Source organism: Microtus pennsylvanicus, chromosome 5, assembly GCF_037038515.1.
Source record: "Microtus pennsylvanicus isolate mMicPen1 chromosome 5, mMicPen1.hap1, whole genome shotgun sequence".
In the NCBI taxonomy this organism is placed as follows: domain Eukaryota; kingdom Metazoa; phylum Chordata; class Mammalia; order Rodentia; family Cricetidae; genus Microtus; species Microtus pennsylvanicus.
The window spans coordinates 21,463,650-21,482,479 of NC_134583.1; the positions used below are offsets into that span (position 1 = coordinate 21,463,650).

Sequence of the window (18,830 nt, forward strand, 5' to 3'; positions counted from 1 at the left end):
GGAGGCAAGGGAGGTTTCCAGGCCTACATCTGCAAGCTGTCCCTCTGGAAACCCTCCTTCCCCTTCCTGGTTTAGCTATGGCCCAGAAAGCAGGAACAGAGGCCTCTGATCTAATGAGAGCTGTCTGCAGACTTTCCAGGCAGACTCGTAGGCAGTAGAGGTTGACCAGGACCGGAACTGTGCAGAGAGATAAGGGGCACTGCTGGAGGCTTAATTAACACCTTTGCTTGGAGAAACAGAATGCTTTGTCCAACAGGCTTGAACAGAATTTCTACTGTATAGGAGCTATGTATTGGGATGGGTTCACGGGCAGTTATCTTAATTTTGTGTTTGGTGGGGGGGAGGGAAGGGAAAAGGCTATAATTAAGCATAGTTGAGAAAAATACTTGCTTATTATTTTGAATCAGACTATTTCAGAATGGAAATGGACCCCATAGATAAATTTGATTCTTTTCTTACATTACTACAATGATGGTCTGAAACACATTTTTCCTGAAGAAGACCCAGTTTTCCATGCTAAGAGCAGGTATTTCTATTCTTCAAGTAGAAGCTACCCAGGCTGCTCAACAAATTCTTAAGAGAAAGCTGTTTCTTCAGACCTTGCCCTATGCGAGGGTGTTACTGTCAGAAACTACAGCAATCCTGCTCTTTTCCCATTGCGTGTGTCAGCCTGCGGTGGTCTCAGCTAACCATACTGCCATAGGTATCACATACCACTGTAATACTACAGATAACGAGCAACACATTTATCAAAACAGACACAGATACGAAGGACTATGGTAGGAATTTACAGGTTGCAGTTGAGGGAAAGGTACCTAAGGGAATATAGCAGTGGGTTCCATCAAGAAGCCAATCCTTGGATAGCTCATTGTGTGCAGAAAATTATATTAAAGCTTGTACCTCTTCTCTGATGAAACACACTACTCCCCTGCCCCAAAGGTTCAAGTTCCTAGCTTCCCCACTTTTTCCAGTTTCTTGGAATTTTTCCCTCTTTGAACATGCTGGAACCTCAGACAAGTTTCATGAGGCAGCCCTATCATCTGTTTTGAGATGCATTTGCTAGGGTGCCCATGTTCTTTGCGTGTAGTCTATCTCACACTAAACCTTGATCTAATTTCCCCTGGCCTTCAACTGCTCTGAAAGCAGTGTGCTTTGGACCTGACTACAGATGGCTCCCCATCCCCTCCACTTGTCCTTGGCTTATGTGTCAGGACCGAAGTGTGGGCTCCTTTACTCTGGCCACGTTTCCCTTCCTTCCCTATGGCTGCCGCATGAGTACCATAGCCACTGCCTCAATAAGGCCTTAACAAGAAGTGAGAGTTTCAGCAATTCTTTGCATTGGAAGTCAGGCATGGAAGCCAAAGCAGAAAGCATAACTCAACGCATCATCATGTTAAACAGAATTATGACCTGCAAGTAATTCATGATTCTATTAATTGTTTATTCTTTCCTGTTCTGAGTGAGATATTAGCCACCATTGAGTCCTTAGGCATAATAAACAGTTGGACAAGGCGACAGTAGAAACAGTTGCTTGATTAAAAACCCATGTCCTGCAAAGCTTCAAATTAGATAATCAAAGTTGATGGGAAAGGTTCTCAGAGTGTAGCCATTACCACGAACCATGCAGAAAATAAACAGCCATAGCTCTGAAAGATATAGGCGAAGCCTACAAAAGAATAAAATATGCTTTAAACAGATGCTGACCCTGAAATCCACCGGAAGCCTTAAAGACAGCAGAAAGTACCTGGTTCTGAAAGCCGCCCAGCAGCACACGACTGCTCTTTTCCCTCCTTCCCTCGCTTTCCCCTCTGGAGCAGAGCAGAGTGAGGTCCTTGTTGACAGAGCCAAGAAGTGAATGATCGACACTAATGGGATTTTTAATCTTCAACCTAATTAACTTTGTTAAAATTAAGGCTTACCAGGAAGAATCGGCACAAAGAAATTAATTAAAGCAATGGAAGTTTTGCTGGATTTAACAGCTGAGAACCGACTATATTGATAGTGCACAAGGAGACAAATATTTTTCATTCTTTTGCATATTGCCTTTGTTGCTTTGTTGTTTCCATTTTCAAGACAGCCTGTGTTCCCAAGGCTGAGTGTGCGCATACCTTCCGCTGGTGCTGGTTGCGCTGTTATATACAGGAAGACTTCGGATTTGTGTCTGTTGTATTCTGACTGCCTGGTGCCTAGCAAAATGTCTGACATACACGCTTGATACATATTTGTCAAAGGAATGAGCATATGAAATAACAAATAAAAGTAATTTGCAATAATTGATGATAAGTCGTGAAACTGATGATACAGCCCATTTTCTTCCCACCTCATACTTATTTCATGAAAAAGAAAGAAAAAAGAAAGGAGGGAGGGATCATGGAAGAAAAAGACAGATGAAGAGATTGGGGCATTTTCTTCCTTGCAGAAATTAGGCAGGAGGATGTTTTCAACATCTTGTAGTCCATAAAAGCATCTTCCAGGGGGACCTGGCTTTGAGAAACCCACGGCTAATTGAAATTCCTGTCCACCTGAAACCAGCAGCTCTATTAATTCACAATAAGGCAGTAGCTTTGTTTGGGATCATGAAGAAATGTCGACTTTTAAGTAAGTCAGCTTTGTATAGCTCTAACCCTCACAAAATGCTCTGCATAGCAATCCTTATACATTTTATCGTCGTTTTTGACTGATATTATTTTATTGCACCATGATAACTATTTAAACGTTTGTTAATGGCCAGAAGTCACCTTCGTGCATAATCAGTTATTCCAGGAGGTACTGCAAAACAGTGATATTATCATTCCCAATGTGGCATTTGGTATCACTTAGAACAACTTCACCCTAAATTCCAGGAAATAAAAGTCTTTTCTAAAAAAAAAAAAAAAAAAAAAAAAAAACCTACAAAGTTTACCATACTGTATGGATCACAGAAGTGAGGGGAGAGATCGGTTTGTCAGGATGATGATGTATTGGAGAGCCAATGAGGTTTTAGCTGATGGAAAAGGGAAGTGACATAAACAGAATTTCAAAAGAAGGAATCAGAATTAAGTACAGTGTCTGGAACTGGTTGGGATGAGCATGGGAGAGAGAACACTCTGGTATTTCAAAACAAGCCAAAAGTTGGCCACAGTGTCACTGCCTTCTTTTAATTCTAACTCTCAGGGGAGGCAGAGGCAGGCAGTTCTTTAAGTTGGAGGCCAGCCTGGTCTACAAAGTGAATTCCAGGCCAGCTAAGTCTACAAAGTAAGACCCTCATCTCAAACAAACAAAAGCAACCAAGCAACGAAAGCGAAGAAAAAGTTCTGTTACAAATGTGAAAAATATACAAACTTGAGGAAGAGCTTGAAGAGTCAAGGGAAAGCCCAGGACAGCTCACTCTGAGTCACTAGAGGCAGGCCATACAGAGAGGATGAGGGAGGGCAGGCTGGGCAGCATCCCAAATGGAACCCTTCCATCAAACCCGTCACACCCAGGATGGGGAAGGGTTCAGTCCCACTACCCAGCCAGTGATCTGCCTAATCCCACCCTGTGCTCCCTGCCCACAGGAGGGGCAGGATGGCTTCTGTGAGGGTGACTTTCAAGAATCCTCCTTCTTGAATGGAGTAAACAACCCATTGTTGACTCTTGCCTTGAGGTCCCTGTTTGCTGTCCCCATCAGCCCCTTACTCAGATTCCCTGGTTCCTACCTAGTCAGTTGTCATGACCGTGGGGGTCCAGTGGATTCCTAAGTCACAGCCATTTCTAGTGGGACCCATTTTGCAGCAGACTAAGCCTTGGGATATAAAATCTGACACTTGAGATTGGTGGTCTGGCTCCAGGTGAGAATCACTTGTAGAATGTTAAAGAAGAGCTGCCAGGGTCCCATGTTGAGGGAATATCACTCAACTGATTGACATGGGGCAAGCATGGGGACCTTTGAAAAGTCAGGGGACTCTTCGACATGAGTTCGGGATCATTTTCTACACCTTGCCTTGTTCGAAACCGAATTTGTTCAAAGGTGAATGCTGTATCATAGACAAGTCCTTTCTCATGGGAAGGAAGACTGCTTAAATTGACTTACACACTGCTAGTTTAGAATATTCATTGCTTCTAACTCCTGTCCGGTGGGAGTCAGTCCTAATATCATCTACAGACCCACTGGGGTAAAAGTCTGATGAAATATTCCTTCACTCATCACTTTGCTGCTATGTATTCTCTGAATTTCTAACTCAAGCAAACGGATCGCATCATGATAGGCCTGGAAGAGCAAACGAAGCAAAAGCAGGATGAACCAACTGATACCAAAAGAGCTGATCCATACCAAAAACTGCATAGGAGGGCAGGAGGTGCAGGTGCTGGATGAGGGGAGTAGGGTGCAAATATGTCAACGCCTCACACCAGCCAGCAAGGGACAGAGACAAACACTGTGGAATCACATGGTTCAGACCAAGAAGTCCCTAAACAGAGACTGAGATTTGCACAGGATCTGGGTAAGGAGCGCCTGCAAGAAATCCCATTTCTACTGTTAGACACATGCAGAGGCAAAGATCTGACTACAGTGGCAGATCAGGGGCACAAATGTGTATGTGGTCCATCCACCATACGTGCAGGCAATAATGCGGGCAGTATCTACAGAGAGCTTCCAAACAGTGACAAAACTATACAAAGTCAGTCTGACTTTTATTGTCACCATGCACCAATGATTCCAAAATGCATTGTGGAAAAAAAAAATTCTCTACTAAAACTCTCGCATTGACCTAAGATCTAAACAATTGCTGGGGAAATGCAAAACAAGACGAAAATTCTTACATTTTCATTCATGAACACAGCATTCTGAATGCGATTTAATTTTGGATATCACTAGTTATACAGCCAACCGTCCTGATATAGCCAGGCCCAGCTACAGAAATTCATTTCAAGGGGGAGTTTGTAGCTGTTTGAAAATGTGTGTGTGTGTCGCAATGAAAGTAGAAAGGAAACACAGAGAGAGGCAGCAGGGAAGAGGAAGAGATCTTAAGAACCAGGAGATAGTAAAGGAATAGGAAGGAAAGGAACGAGAGAGAGAGAGAGAGAGAGAGAGAGAGAGAGAGAGAGAGAGAGAGAGAGAAGTGGGGGAAGAGGGCAGTAGTAGGAGGGACTGAGTAAGGCAAACTGTTGATGACACTTACATATACAGTGCCATAATGAAACTCAAAACTACGCAAGCAAACAAAATGTTAAGTTGAAAAAATAAATGGGTACACTCATTTTAATTGTAATTCATTTTTCCTAACACAACAGTTTTCTCTAGACTTTGTGTAAACAGTGGATTCTAGATACATCTAAGCACACCAGGACTGGGATATGAGGAAACAGAGCCCGTGTTCCCATACTATCATCCCATTAAATCCCCAGACTTTTTGTCTGCATTTAAACTTAAAATGATGAAAATTGAAGTATGAATTATGTTTGGTAAATCCAGATTTTAGTTCTTGCTTGACAGATTTGTTAATCATGTATAGTATCTATAATACTGATTTTTCCATTAAAAAAACGAAAATACTGAAAATAATTTCTACTGATTGCTCATCAGAGTCAGCCCCTGGTTTGGCCATATAGAAAGCGGACTAGAAACTTTTCTGAGTGTTAAGGTCATGAATGTGACCCTGGCACACAGGCGGAGGAGAGCAGAGTGAGCCAGGTCATGCCTCATGCCCTTGCACTTCCCCAGCATTGCGTTAGGCTAACACACAGAATGCTACACAATTAGCTCCAGAGCAAGGGCAATGCACTTTCCCTGCAGAGATTTACAAAAAGTCCCCTGTGCATGTGCCAAGGCCAACCTTAGAGATCTCTGCTGCCGGGTACACTTCTGCACAGACCTCTGGTTTGATTGGAGTCACTGGGCTCAGGACATCTCCACTCAGAGCTCTTAGCGAGCACAGGTGTCACATCTCACTGTTCTATCTTCGGTCCTGCTGTCACAAGACATCAGAGACAGAGCCAATCAACAGTCAGAGACTTCAGAGGAAACTTCAGCTGTCTATTTGGACTGTCAGGTAAGTTGCTTCTAAGCTGTCTACCAGCCTCTTGTTTGTTTTTCAGCTCGTGTGGACTCTTTTGTCAACCACCAATTGGTAAATACTTACAGGGAGCTAGTGCATGGTGTCACAGTTTCCAAGATTGGGATTATGTTCAGAGAGCAGGACAAAAGGCCTCACACAGTCTCTGGAGTGAGCTCTTTCTGGTATCTCAGGACACGGGCTCTCAGGTGGGTGACACCCACATACACCTGTCTGTACCTGTTAATCTAGGCAACCGCTCTGGAAATATAAACTCAGTGGAGTTCTCTTTTGCATGGTCCTGCACTATCTGGATTTTATATACAGTGTCAGACTACCTAGTACAAAACCTCTGGAGGACCTCTTCAAATGCTCAGTTGAATTGAAATTTCGTCGCAATGAAAATTTGGGACAGACATATTGAGTTTGGACTATGGCTTACACAGTCTCTTAATTTACAACTCGAACATAGTAGGCCCTCAATAAATATTTATGAAATTAATTAATCATTTGTGATATTGTAATGGTATATAAAAATCTCAGTAACATATACTCTAACTCAGCCTGAATCCTCTTTAGCCTTCATTCAGTCCATGGTCGTTTGTTCCCGCTTCTTCTGACTACTGCATTGTATTAAAGCGTGGCTTTCTTCCCCCAAGCTTCCAATTTCAATGTGCTAGCGAAATTCCTATTAATTCCATTCCAAGTATTTGCACAGAACTGATCCACCATAGCCGCCTGCTAATGATGCATCTGTCATTTTATTGACACCCCTAAACAGCTTTATTCTCTTTTCTAATTAAGAGACAAAACTGGTATTGTCAGCTGATGAACCGACATGTGGGGGCTTTTGTTCCAATGTAGAAGCAACATATTATGATGCTAAAACAAAAAAAAAAAAAGAAAAAAAGAAAAAAAACAACAACTCAGGAATGCTAATAGAAAAGCTCACTAGATGAAATATTTTTAAGTGTATTTTGAATTAAGCTTGTTATCAACATAGTGGGCATATAGACTGAGTTACAGGAAGAGAATATACATGGTGACAAACTGTATGACGAACCAAGGGTGGAGCTTCCTACCCTAAGTGCCCTTTAAATCCAGAACAATGTAGTCTCAGATACCCACTAGACAATCTGAACTCCTCAGGGAGGGAGGGGAAGCCTAAATTCTGACGTTGACCAGTATGCAGTGTTAGGGTATGAACAACCATGAGGTTCTAGTAACGTTTGAGTAACAGCTAAATAAGAACTGGAATTTCTGTCACTCAAACCACCAAAATGAGACCAACAGAATATAACAAGGAGGGGGAGAGGCAAGGATGTCCTGATAATTGTATCAGCTATTTCCCAGGCAAATGACAATTATACCCAAGGACTACACTTGCAATTCTCCAGAATATTCTCAAGCAACTGAGGAAGACGGGCCATAAAAGGCTTATCACCATCACATTAAAAGTCTAATCAAAAATCATTGCGTATCAGAAAAATGAGGATTCATCAAAATATCTCCCAAAGGTTATGTGATAAAATGAATGTCGAAAAGGAAACACTCACTCTTCCTGCATTCTGTTATGTAAAAAAATAGAGTGTAAAATTTCCATGTTAGTATAAACCAAATACAAAATCTGGTCTGCCAAAAGAGATCATTGTTAGAAAATGGTCTGACTTTTGAAGATGTTAATTGTCATAATAATAATAATACTTTTATTATTTTTTATTACAGTATCTCATTGCTTGCCATGGTCACTTCTCAAGGCTAATGGGAGAACTTCTATGGCTAAACTATAGCTTTATTTTTTTATTCATGTGTATATGTAAGGGTATGTTGTGTAGCGGGAGCTGTCAGTGACCAGCTGGAGGACACTAAACTCAGCCAATGCTCTTAAATGCTGAGCCACATCCAGTCTCCTTGTTGTAATAATAATAAACATCTAATAATTTTGTTTCTGTCCTTGTTTGGAGAAATGTATTCTAGTTTTGTAATTTAGGCCTTTGAGTTAGACCTGAGTTTTCTCTCTGCCTAAAGAGAGGCTTCAGTCCTAAGTCATTGCTTGTATATCTTGAGTGTACTCTCCACTTTATATCAACCTCATATTGTGCTTCCTCAATATCAGGGTCTATGGCTGAAACCTACCATGCTTGTAGCCTAAGACTATGTCCAAATTTCTACTTGCTGAAAAGCAAAGTTCGAGTAACCTCTGTATCACCTCTCCCCTGCCTGTTTTCTGCATGTTCTAAGATTGCGTCTACTGATGCCCTCAACTAATGGGAATGTTAGATATTGACCTTCCATGAGAGGAGAATGTGGGGTTCTAGGTCACTAAGCTAGTGAGGTTGACTCAGTACTGAGACCTGTTTCTTCCCGCCATAGTGAGCATTAACACTCCTCATGCATGTTAAGCTAGCGCTCAGCCGTGGAATGACATCTCCAGCTCTTTAACCCCAGAGAGTCCTGAAAACAAAAGAAAGCACCTGTACAGATCCAAACCTTCCTTCTAGGACAAAGTGAATTTATTAGTTAACAATAGGATGCTAACACATCTGTCAGGAAGTCATGTAAACTCCAGGCTGCTATAATAAGTAATCTTTTCCACATCCCCCAAAGAGATGACATTTGTCTTGATACTATTCCTCGGGAGTTTTTTGGGTTTTTTTTCTTTCTAAAATTAACCCCTGATAGAGAGGACAAAGACACACCCAAAGAACAGTTCAATCCAAGTCTATCTTAGCAGATGGAGGAGCTGGTTGAGGTTACTTACTGAACCGTAGAAACTGCACCACTGCCAAGCCTGCCCCAGCCTGGAGTGAAAGCTGCATCCCTGAGATGCCTGCACATCTTGCAGGGATCACTGAAGGATGTGCCTTCTCCCACAGGCAATTATTGTGTACACAAACTCTACCTGGAGTCCTGTAAGTTTCTTGGGCCTCATGAGCCTCCCTCCAAAAGGACATGTTTCAGACTCGGTAAAACTGCCTCCCAACACATGAACAACAATTAACCTGTCCATATCCATTCAGCGCTCCATGACAGCACAAGGCCAGTGCTAAGCCAAGCTGAGCCTCTTTGTTAAAATACTTGGAAAGAACAAAGCCATTGTTGCTCTTTGATCAAAACATTGCTTCTAGAGATACCCATTCTATGCACAGGAAAACACCCCTTTCAGGGAGAGGTTATCTATGACAAGCATTGCCTGTGGGCACAGGCAGGTTATGCTGCAGGAAGGACCCTGTCCGAGTATAATGGAGACTTCGCAGACCTGTCTTATTACAGGAGAATGGTACTCTTACAGAATCTGAAGAAACTAAAAAGACACATACTTGGCTACATATACGTGACAGTCCTTTTAGGGTCTGAGTTTCTAGGGAGCAGGCAAAGTACGTTTTAATAGGAGAGTTTCACTACATATCCGAATCTGACATCAAACTCCCAAACCTCTTGTCTCAGCCTCCTGGGTGTTGGGATATCAGGTGTCTATCACCACACCCAACTTTTTTTTTAAAATTTTTTATTGAGAAAAAGAAAAAAAAAGTTTCCGCCTCCTCCCAGCCTCCCATTTCCCTCCCCCTCCTCCCACCCTTCTCCCTCTCCTCCACTCCTCTTCCCCTCCCTCTCCAGTCCAAAGAGCAGTCAGGGTTCCCTGCCCTGTGGAAAGTCCAAGGTCCTCCCCCCTCCGTCCATGTCTAGGGAAGGTGAACATCCAAACTGGCTAGGCTCCCACAAAGCCAGAACATGAAGTAGGATCAAAACCTAGTGCCATTGTCCTTGGCTTCTCATCAGCCCTCATTGTCCGCCATGCTCAGAGAGTCCAGTTTTATCCCATGCTTTTTCAGTCACAGTCCAGCTGGCCTTGGTGAACTCCCAGTAGATCAGCCCCACTGTCTCAGTGGGTGGGTGCAACCCTCGTGGTCCTGACTTCCTTGCTCATGTTCTTCCTCCTTCTGCTCCTCATTCAAACCTAACTTTTGAGTACTTAGTATTTGTCTCCGAGACAATCCAGAGTTTTGCATAACAACAAAAAACTTTTAGACACATTTCTACAGAAATTGTAGAACTGACCAGCAAATACACGAGAAGGTGTTTATTGTCATAGTGACAGGACAAGGCAGAGCAAATCCATAGCACGATGCTGCTACTATTAGCAGACAGTGACGAGTGTTGGCAAGGATATGGGGGAAATAATAGCCCACTTATACGGCTAGCGAGAATGTAGAATAGTGCAGCCACTGCGAAAAATATTCTGGCAGATCTTCAAAAATCTAAGCACAGAATTACCAAATGACTCAGCAATTCTGCTTCTAGTTATCCACCCAATTGAAAACAGGCATCCATAGAAAAAGTTATACATAAAACTCGTATCGGAATTGTTGTTCAAAGTGGCTAACCATAAAGACAATAAGATACAACCCTATGAGTGAATAAATGCACTGCGAAATGCTACTGAGCTGTTAAAAAGAGATGAAACACTGATGTGAGCTACACAGCAAGGGCAAGCCTTGAAAACTGTTAGGCTAAGTGAAGACAGGCTCAGAGGGATGTGTGACTTGTGACTCCATTTTCAGTTCATGTCCATAACAGACAAATCCACAGAAACAGAAAGTAGACAGTAGGGATGAGAGGAGTGGACTGCTAATATTTTTTTTGTATTGACGGGAATAGTATTCCACACCCTTGTGAGGCCTGTGCCACACAATGCAATGAATTTTACACTCAGTGATATTTTTAGTCATTTGAATTGCCTTAAAATCTTGCAAATGAAACAAAAGGTATAATAGTATTTCAAAGCACATGGTGCGTAACAGGTATTCAGAACTTGCTTTCCTTCCAACAAACCACGCGGACAACTGCAAGCTTCTGAGCATGTATTATGCCTGCGCCACTTTCCAGAGCTAGGGAAGAACTCCAGCTGGTTTCAGCACCGTAAAAGCAGAGAGAAGCAGTGGACGACTCTCACTGTAGCCTCGCTCATATTCTGCCATCACACAAGGTTGTTCACAAGACTCTAGTCTGAGCCAGCTCTTCTGGATTGGAGACAGTGCTAGTCCATCATCGGACATCAGTGCTAGTCCTCTGCGTCCTGTTTCCTCCCAGTCTATGTCCTCTCATGCTGTGTGACAATCTGAATAAACACACCGGGCACTGAGAGATGATGCTCAGCCATTGTCTCCTCTGCCTGAAGCCCTGGTAGCCAGCATCAAATCTACTTCCTGACTCAGCAGGCATCTGGTAATGTCATCATCAAACAGCTACACAGGAAACCCAGTGCACAGGCTGGACCACTGGCCCTGCCATCAGCTTCTACTCTTTGGTCATCTCTCTAAGCAAAGCTTCAGAGCCTGTGGCTACAGAGTCTACGGTTACTACATGAAGCACTTAAACTGGCTCCGGGAGGGGCTCCATCTCAGGTACCCTCTTCCCTCCTTTTCCTTTGTTTGTATTTTCTTATTTAGCAATAAAGCATTACATAACATAAAGTGTGTGCCAGGTCTGATTCTAGACTTTGAAGATACACTGGCAATAAAGGCCCTGGGAGAGGCCTATGGTGCACTTCCCCCTCTTGTGACAGTAGGGACCCTGGGAGGGGTTCACGATGCACCCCTCTCCACTTGGGCTATTAGCCAGGTCTGGGGATTCTGGTCTCAGTGCCAGTGCCAAATACTGGTCACTTGAAAAAATAAACTCTGGGATACTTGCTGTTATATTTAAGATGTGTGCATTATTTCTTAATGTTAGTTTTATAAGTAGCTGCAATCTTTTATCGTTCAAAAGCTTTGTCAGCAAATACAAAGCATCCGTTGAAAAAAATATTTGCACTATTATGTGTATTTCCTTTGGTCTGTAAGTATGTAAGTGTACTGAATGAGTGCCTGATGCCTATAGAGGCCAGAAGAGGGTGCCAGATATCCAGGACTGGAGCTAACAGAGAGTTGGGAGCTGCCAGTGGGTGCTGGGAATAGAATCCAGGTCCTCCAGAAGAGCACCAGGTACTCTTAACCACTGAACCACCTCTCCAGCTCCTAAAGCTTCTCCTTTGAACTAAATTATTTAAATCTGTCTGTCTATAGAAATTCAAATGAAGGCTATACTCACAATGTCCTATGTAAGCCCTTATTGAAAGTACACGTCCATCACAAATAGCATGGTGATCTTATTTCTCCTTGTTGCTTTCGAATTGGGACAGTTAATTGAAACTGCCATTGCTTCTCTGATTCACTTATGATTCCTAGCTACCCAGAGTCCTGCTGAGCAATTACTGTACAGGACTCTAGTTTTAGATGGTAACCCTGTTCTTTGGAAAAGGCTTCAAGAGGGGAATAGGTTGCGTACTTCCCTGTCAAAATTCATGCTTGCATAAAAGGAAAATCACATCTTGACTCTTTCAAATCCTGAAAGAAGTTCTCAGTGCTGGGCACTCTGAAGAATCAGCCAGCATTTGACATGGTGACTCTCGACTCTTGCCCCAGCACCTGAGAGTTGAGGCAAGAAGATTGTCTGTTTCAGGCAGTCCTGGAACACAGAGGAGAACCTGACTCAAAAAGCCGAGTGCTTGGGGTTGTGGTTCAGAAGTAGAAAGCTTGTTTGGTATGTGCACAGTCCTGGGTTTGGTCCCCAACACTGCAGAATCACATGAAAAGCAATACTTAATACCATTATTTTCCTATGTTAATGGTCTATTTAAAATAATGAAGAAACCCAGACTATAGCATAATTTAGGAGAAAATGGGAAATTTGACCTTCTAGTGTACTTTGCCACCAAGTATTTACATGACTCCTGTAATCTGAACTATCTTTTCCTGCCATACTTACAAAGCACTGCAGAAAACAAGTACGATCTGCTAGTCTTTCCCAAATTTGAAAGAGGAGAATCGCAAGTTTCAGGCCAGAGTGCTATGCACTGTGACTCTATCTGGAGAACAGTGGAGGGACACAGGAGGCATGGAGGGTGGGTGCATAGAAATCTGGCAATACGGTGTGATCATCTATGAAATTCTCAAATAATCTGAAGATAAATAAAGTGGTAGCATCTAATAAAACTCAAGGAGGAGGGGACAGTAGGACAATATATCCAGTGAAACTGGTTTTACTTGATGATACCTGAAGTCAATTTCAAAGAGCACACAATGTCTCCCCACCGGATCCTGCTTCACACACTTCAGCTGTGTCTATGGCTGTGGGTGCGAACACTTCCAGATGTTCCCTTTCAGCTAGGACTGTTGTTTTCTATGTTAAGCATACACACACAAACAAGCATTAAATAAATTCAATCATGAAGCAGGTAACGTAGTTTTGGTATGTTACAGTGGGTTAGTGACATAGCTCTTCAAATAGTTTGAAAAAAAGAGAACAGGGAAGAGGAGGGGTGGGGAGACGGGGAAGCAGGGAAAAGGCCTCTGTTCAGTGTTTAAAGACAGACTACCAGTGGAGCAGTGGTGGCTGGCTCATGCCTTAATCCCAGCACTCAGAGGCCGAGGTGGGTAGATCTCTGTGAGTTCAAGGCCAGCCTGGTCTACAAAAGCTAGTTCTAGAACAAACTCCAAAGCTACAGAGAAACCCTGTCTTGAAAAAACAAAAACAACAAAAAATAAAGACAGACTGCCAGGGACAGAAGCTTCTGTGCACACAAACACACATCCACACATCCGCACATCCAAAAGGCACACAGAAGTGCCCATGAGGCAGTGGTGGCTGGGGTGGGGTATGACTAACTTCCAAAGTCCTTGTCAACACTGACTGTCATAGGTTTCCTCAGGCTCTCCATTGCCATCCATGTCACTTGGACCGAGGAGCTAAGCCTGGCCTCTGTAGCAGCAGCCAGGGGGTTGTCAGTTTTGAGGTTGGGCAGAGCCTTTCTGCTCTCCTGTTTAACCTCACACATCAACAGAGCGAGGAGGGTCTAAGCAAAGCTTATAGTCTATGACCCTTGACTCAGAGTACCTTTCCTGATCAAGACTCTCAAGCTTTCTGTGCTTATTATGGAGACACAGAGAAAGCCCAGAGCGCTACACTGTGCCATTCAGCGAAAGTCTCCATTTTGGAAAGTGTGGAGTACTTTCCAGATTCTATCTCAAAATATTCCAGTGAATTAGCATTAACTGAGGCCTCTAGTGGGCAAAACATAAGGAAACAGTTCAGAGTGATGAATACAAGGTGCATTGACAGTGAAGCCTGCCTCAAAGAGCCACAGGACTGTGGACTTCTCTTTGCTTCATTGTCGCCCCTGAATCAGTCTCTGGAACAGCAATGTAAACTTTAGGTCCTCTCCACAGTAATAAGGCAATTGCTGATTACTACATGAAATAACTAAACTCCGGAGTTATTCACCCTCAACTGTAAATAAGCAGACAGTCACATTTGTCTCTGTCTCTTTTGAGACTCTCTAAGTGTATGTGTTCCATTCTCTTGTGGGTGGTTGATGTCAACTTACTGATCAACTCAGTTGCTTAGACTACAGCAAGTTGACTCAGACCCGGATGCATGGAAATGGAGCGTGGGCCACACTCCAGCCTGCTAAACACTTCCCTCCACAGCACAAGCTCAGTCATCACAAAGGCCAATAGAAGATGACCAGAGACATGTCTGAGAACGTGTTAGTCCAATCCCAGGGAACCGAAAGGCTCACAGGTTTAAAAGTAAAGATGGATTCCAATGGTACCCTTTCTTTCTGACTTTCTCACACTGGGTACAAGTTCAAACACAGCCGAGGAGGGACATGTCCTTGGATACCATTTCTTCATCTCCAGCTATTATTTACATTTTTTCCATGAAACTGAAGACTTACACTTTGGATTTCTTGTTGTTTGTTTTGCCTATGCTATGCACAGCCAGCACCGAACACTGTGAAAGATCTCGATACATGTTCAAATGTGTATCTGGATAGATGAATGAGGTCCCATGCTGTTCCCAATGTTCTCAAGCCCTCGGTACTCTTTTGGGGATTAATATAGCGTTTTCCAACAAGCCAGGGGGAGAGACATGCATTTGGTTCCATTTTCAGAGCTTCATTTTTGAAGTCAAACTGTTCAAATCTGTCTCCTTGGGGACTGAAGAGGCTGGGGAGGATGAGGTTCTGCCAAGTGCCACAGCATGAAGGCCGCCTGCTTCTTTGCTCCCAGGGCAATAACCTGTGATCTCATTTGAAATCTGTTCCCCAAAGAAAGCTCCATTACGATCATTCCTGGGGTGTAGCCAGGATGGTGGGGACTGTAATCCAGAGCCTGAAGGCCTAACAGTGGCTAGAGAGAGACAACCAAGTGCCAGGCATTTGGAACATGTGAGCGCCTGCATGCATTGGAGCACACGTGCATGTACATGAACATGTACAGTCACATTCACATATGCAGGCATGTGTTTGTGCACTCATGCATGTGCATACACATATGTGTGCGTGTTTGTGGACTCATAAATGTTTGTGTTTTGTGGACTCATAAATGTTGGCACATCCGTGCACATGTTGTGATATCTAGGAGGGGCAGTGGCGTGTGTCACTGAATTCTCAGGGCCTGGACTCTGTTTATCCTGACCTTCAAGCTGAGGCTCACAGTTCTGAGAAATTTCACTGAAAAAAAAAATGGCACCATCTTTAAATGAGGCATTTAAACAATCCTTTCCTCTTTTACAAAATGATTCTGATATGTCATCTACCTTTTAAAACAAGAATGAGAACAATCATGTAATTAAAGTTAAGGATAGAGTGGAGATGAAGTTAAAAAACACCACACACACACAATGGGTTGACAATGAACTTAGAATATATATATATTTCAAGAGAACTCAAGAAAACTAAATATCACTTTAAGAGAAAGGTGGAATCATTGCAAGTACACAAAGCCTTGCACATATAGAAATATGTATGAGACTGCCACAGGCCTGTGGTCTCTAAGGTCTGCTGACTTGTTAGTTTCAGGTTACTAGTGACCAGCCCTTTGATGAAGGCACAGATACTCCCACGGCAACTACAGAATCGTTTTATTTGGCTAATATAATATAATATAATATAATTGGATAGTATTTTAAGTGCTTTTTATCTCACTTTTCTAGTCATTTGATTTTATTGAAATTAAGGAAATTTTGGTCCTCAGCAAACTGGTAAAGAAATTAGAGAACCGATTCCTGGAGAGAGCTGCTACAGACAGTCGGGATGCGCTGTCCTGGAATAATGGAATAACCTTCTATAATTTGAAAGGCACCAGGATCGACGCGCAAGTGTAAAAGACAAGTGTGCAAGTGTATATTGTGTTTGCAAACGTGAGTTTTGATCACGCATTATTCATGGCACGCTGGCTGATTTCCAAGCTCAAGGTCAACGGGAAACAACCCGGAAGGGAATGAAAGCTAATGTAAGGATGAGCAAGGCAAGACGTTACAGGCAACCCGGGCTGTGGAAAACAAACATGTTTGTTGTTCGCTGTTAAACTGCAGGCTGGAGCCAGGCACTTTGAGACCGGAAAGGCTGCCCCCATCCGCCCTGCTTCCTCCAAGCTGAGGTGTACCGAGCAGGTGTTTTCAGTCGGGTTCCTCATTTATAAACGGTCTCCGTGATCTCAGGGACACAAAGCCACTTGTTCGGCAGTCTCAGAAGAGGGGCCGAGGACTGACCAAACATGAGACACGATTACCCTCTCACCCTCGAAGTCCCTAAGGGTTGGAGGGGTGATGCCTCAGCAGGTCAGGAAGCAAGAGGCACAGCTGCTGCCTACGCGCGGCACTGTGAGGGGAAGTTTCCATTTCTAAATGACAAACTGAGCGACCAGGTAGCACTGATTTCTCTCCTTGAGCTTTCTTTTGGCCGAGTCCTCATTTCCAGGCAGTGCTTTAAGTTGGTCGTCCTTTGAAAGTTGTACATTTTTAAAGACAACAACAACAGAAAGTCTCAAATTTTCTTTTAAAAAATAATGTGCCTGATAAAATTAACTGTCCTTATCACGGTTCTCTGTATGCATACCGTGTCCTGGACAGACAATGGATACATTACCTATGTTCTCAACCAGACCAAGCAACCTTTTCCCTTGGGCTTCTGGCTTTCCTGACAATGCACACTCCCTCTAGTGGTCAAAGAAATAACATGTAAATTCTCCGTTACCAAAAAAGGGCGATCTTTTCTAATTAGGATGTGTTCAAAGGGAAATGCAAAATTAAGTACGTATTTTTAAATTACTTTAAATGAGACAACTATAAATATTCAAAGCAGAGAATTTAGATTGTATTCGTAAGTTATTAAAATGAATACAGTATGTATATATATACATATACATAAAAAAAGGTTTAAATACAATTTATAATTTTGATAGTTTATTAGAGATGAGATCATTTTTTTCTGATTATGAGATGATAAAAATGACGAGTATTCAGAAAAAGAAGATACACTATGGAATTCTTGAATAGGATAATGATTAGTAGCTGTTAACACAAACTGATGCTCTCCTGAAAAAGAATGGGCGATTCTTCAGGTTCGGAGACCTGCTGCCTGAAAAGGAAGCTTTATTCAACATGAAAACATTTAACCCAATTAAGGGTGATAATGTGTGAAAGTTCTAAATCTCGAAGACAAAGGTAGCAACTGCATGTAAAAGTTATTTTCACCGGCTAATTTTAAAATCTTTTCTTCAGAACAACAAAATGCTGAGAACCACGGCACACAAACGATTTTGCCCCAAGTCACAGAAATAGCAAAAAAAAAAAAAAAAAAAGATCAAGAAATTCCACTACTGTGCCCGAGAGGGGCCATGCTTTGGTCACCCCGTTCCCGTGTGGTCTACAGCTCAGCATGATCTCTCACTGCCTCCATCCCATTTGTCTAGATCCTTCTTGGAGGTTTACATTGTTTGACATTCTGTTGATTATTTCAACACCTAGAGAAGCATTTGGTAGCTGGTTGAACTATCAGAGAATTGTTTTACAAAATGAAAATGAGAGGTTAAAATTAGTAATTCTCAAAATATCAGCCAATTTCTGATCCCCAGGCTCTCCTAGTTACGGTAGACTTAAGAGTTCAACAATTCTCTGCTTCTTATACATTTATAAGGTTTGGGGAAGAGCAAACAAAGCCAAATTAGTAAATAGTGTTTTGAAATTTGTGACAAACACTATAAAAATACATTTCTGTCTTAGTCAAAATTAAATCACACTGAAAAAGAAACCTGTTTTATCTGCAGCTTTCAGTTCTCCAATGGTGAAGAAAGTTGCCAGTCATCGAGACAGAATACAATCAGAGGTTCCCAGCAGGAACAGGCACTGCACAGCAGGCTCTGAGATAGGTGCTGGACAATGTGGTCTAATGGCTTCCCTAAAAGTTCTGGCATTTGGTTTGCAGTAGTGTTAAGATCGTTACGATCATGACTATGAGAAACTGCAGTTAAGCCTACATGTAAGTACTACTGTGAGTTGCAAACATCTAGAGAATGTCACACATGCTTGGAAAATTGAGGTTTTATGACATAAAAAATTTAATCCCTTCTTATCAACCCAGATGGTGAGCACTGAGATGAACCCTTGTCCATTGTTGCCTGCCCATTCTATAGGATGGAGCCAGGAGTGGAAGAAGCACTCATATTTGTTGAATTTGAACTCCATTTTGCAGGGTAAAGGGCAGAAGAACTTAAGAGAACCCGAGTTAACACTATCCAGGGATACTTGTCTCCCATTGAAGACTGGCTGTTCAACTCCTGGCTGCATTCCAGGGTCCCAACTGGGTAAAGGTGGTTGATTGTATTTTCCAACACACGTCCTGAAGTGACTCCGCATTCCCAAACTGCCTTGTAGTCTCCAAACTGGATGAAAGAAGATGCATGAAGTCCCTGCTATTGGTTTGCACGCCAGAAA

General features: G+C 42.6%; 1 protein-coding gene across 1 annotated transcript in view; it reads right to left on the reverse strand.

The window, feature by feature from the left end:
- The window catches only part of Cyp7b1 (cytochrome P450 family 7 subfamily B member 1), a 173,636-nt gene that overhangs the window by 75,041 nt on the left and 79,765 nt on the right, over positions 1 to 18,830 (reverse strand). The gene's annotated exons all lie outside the window — the stretch shown is intronic.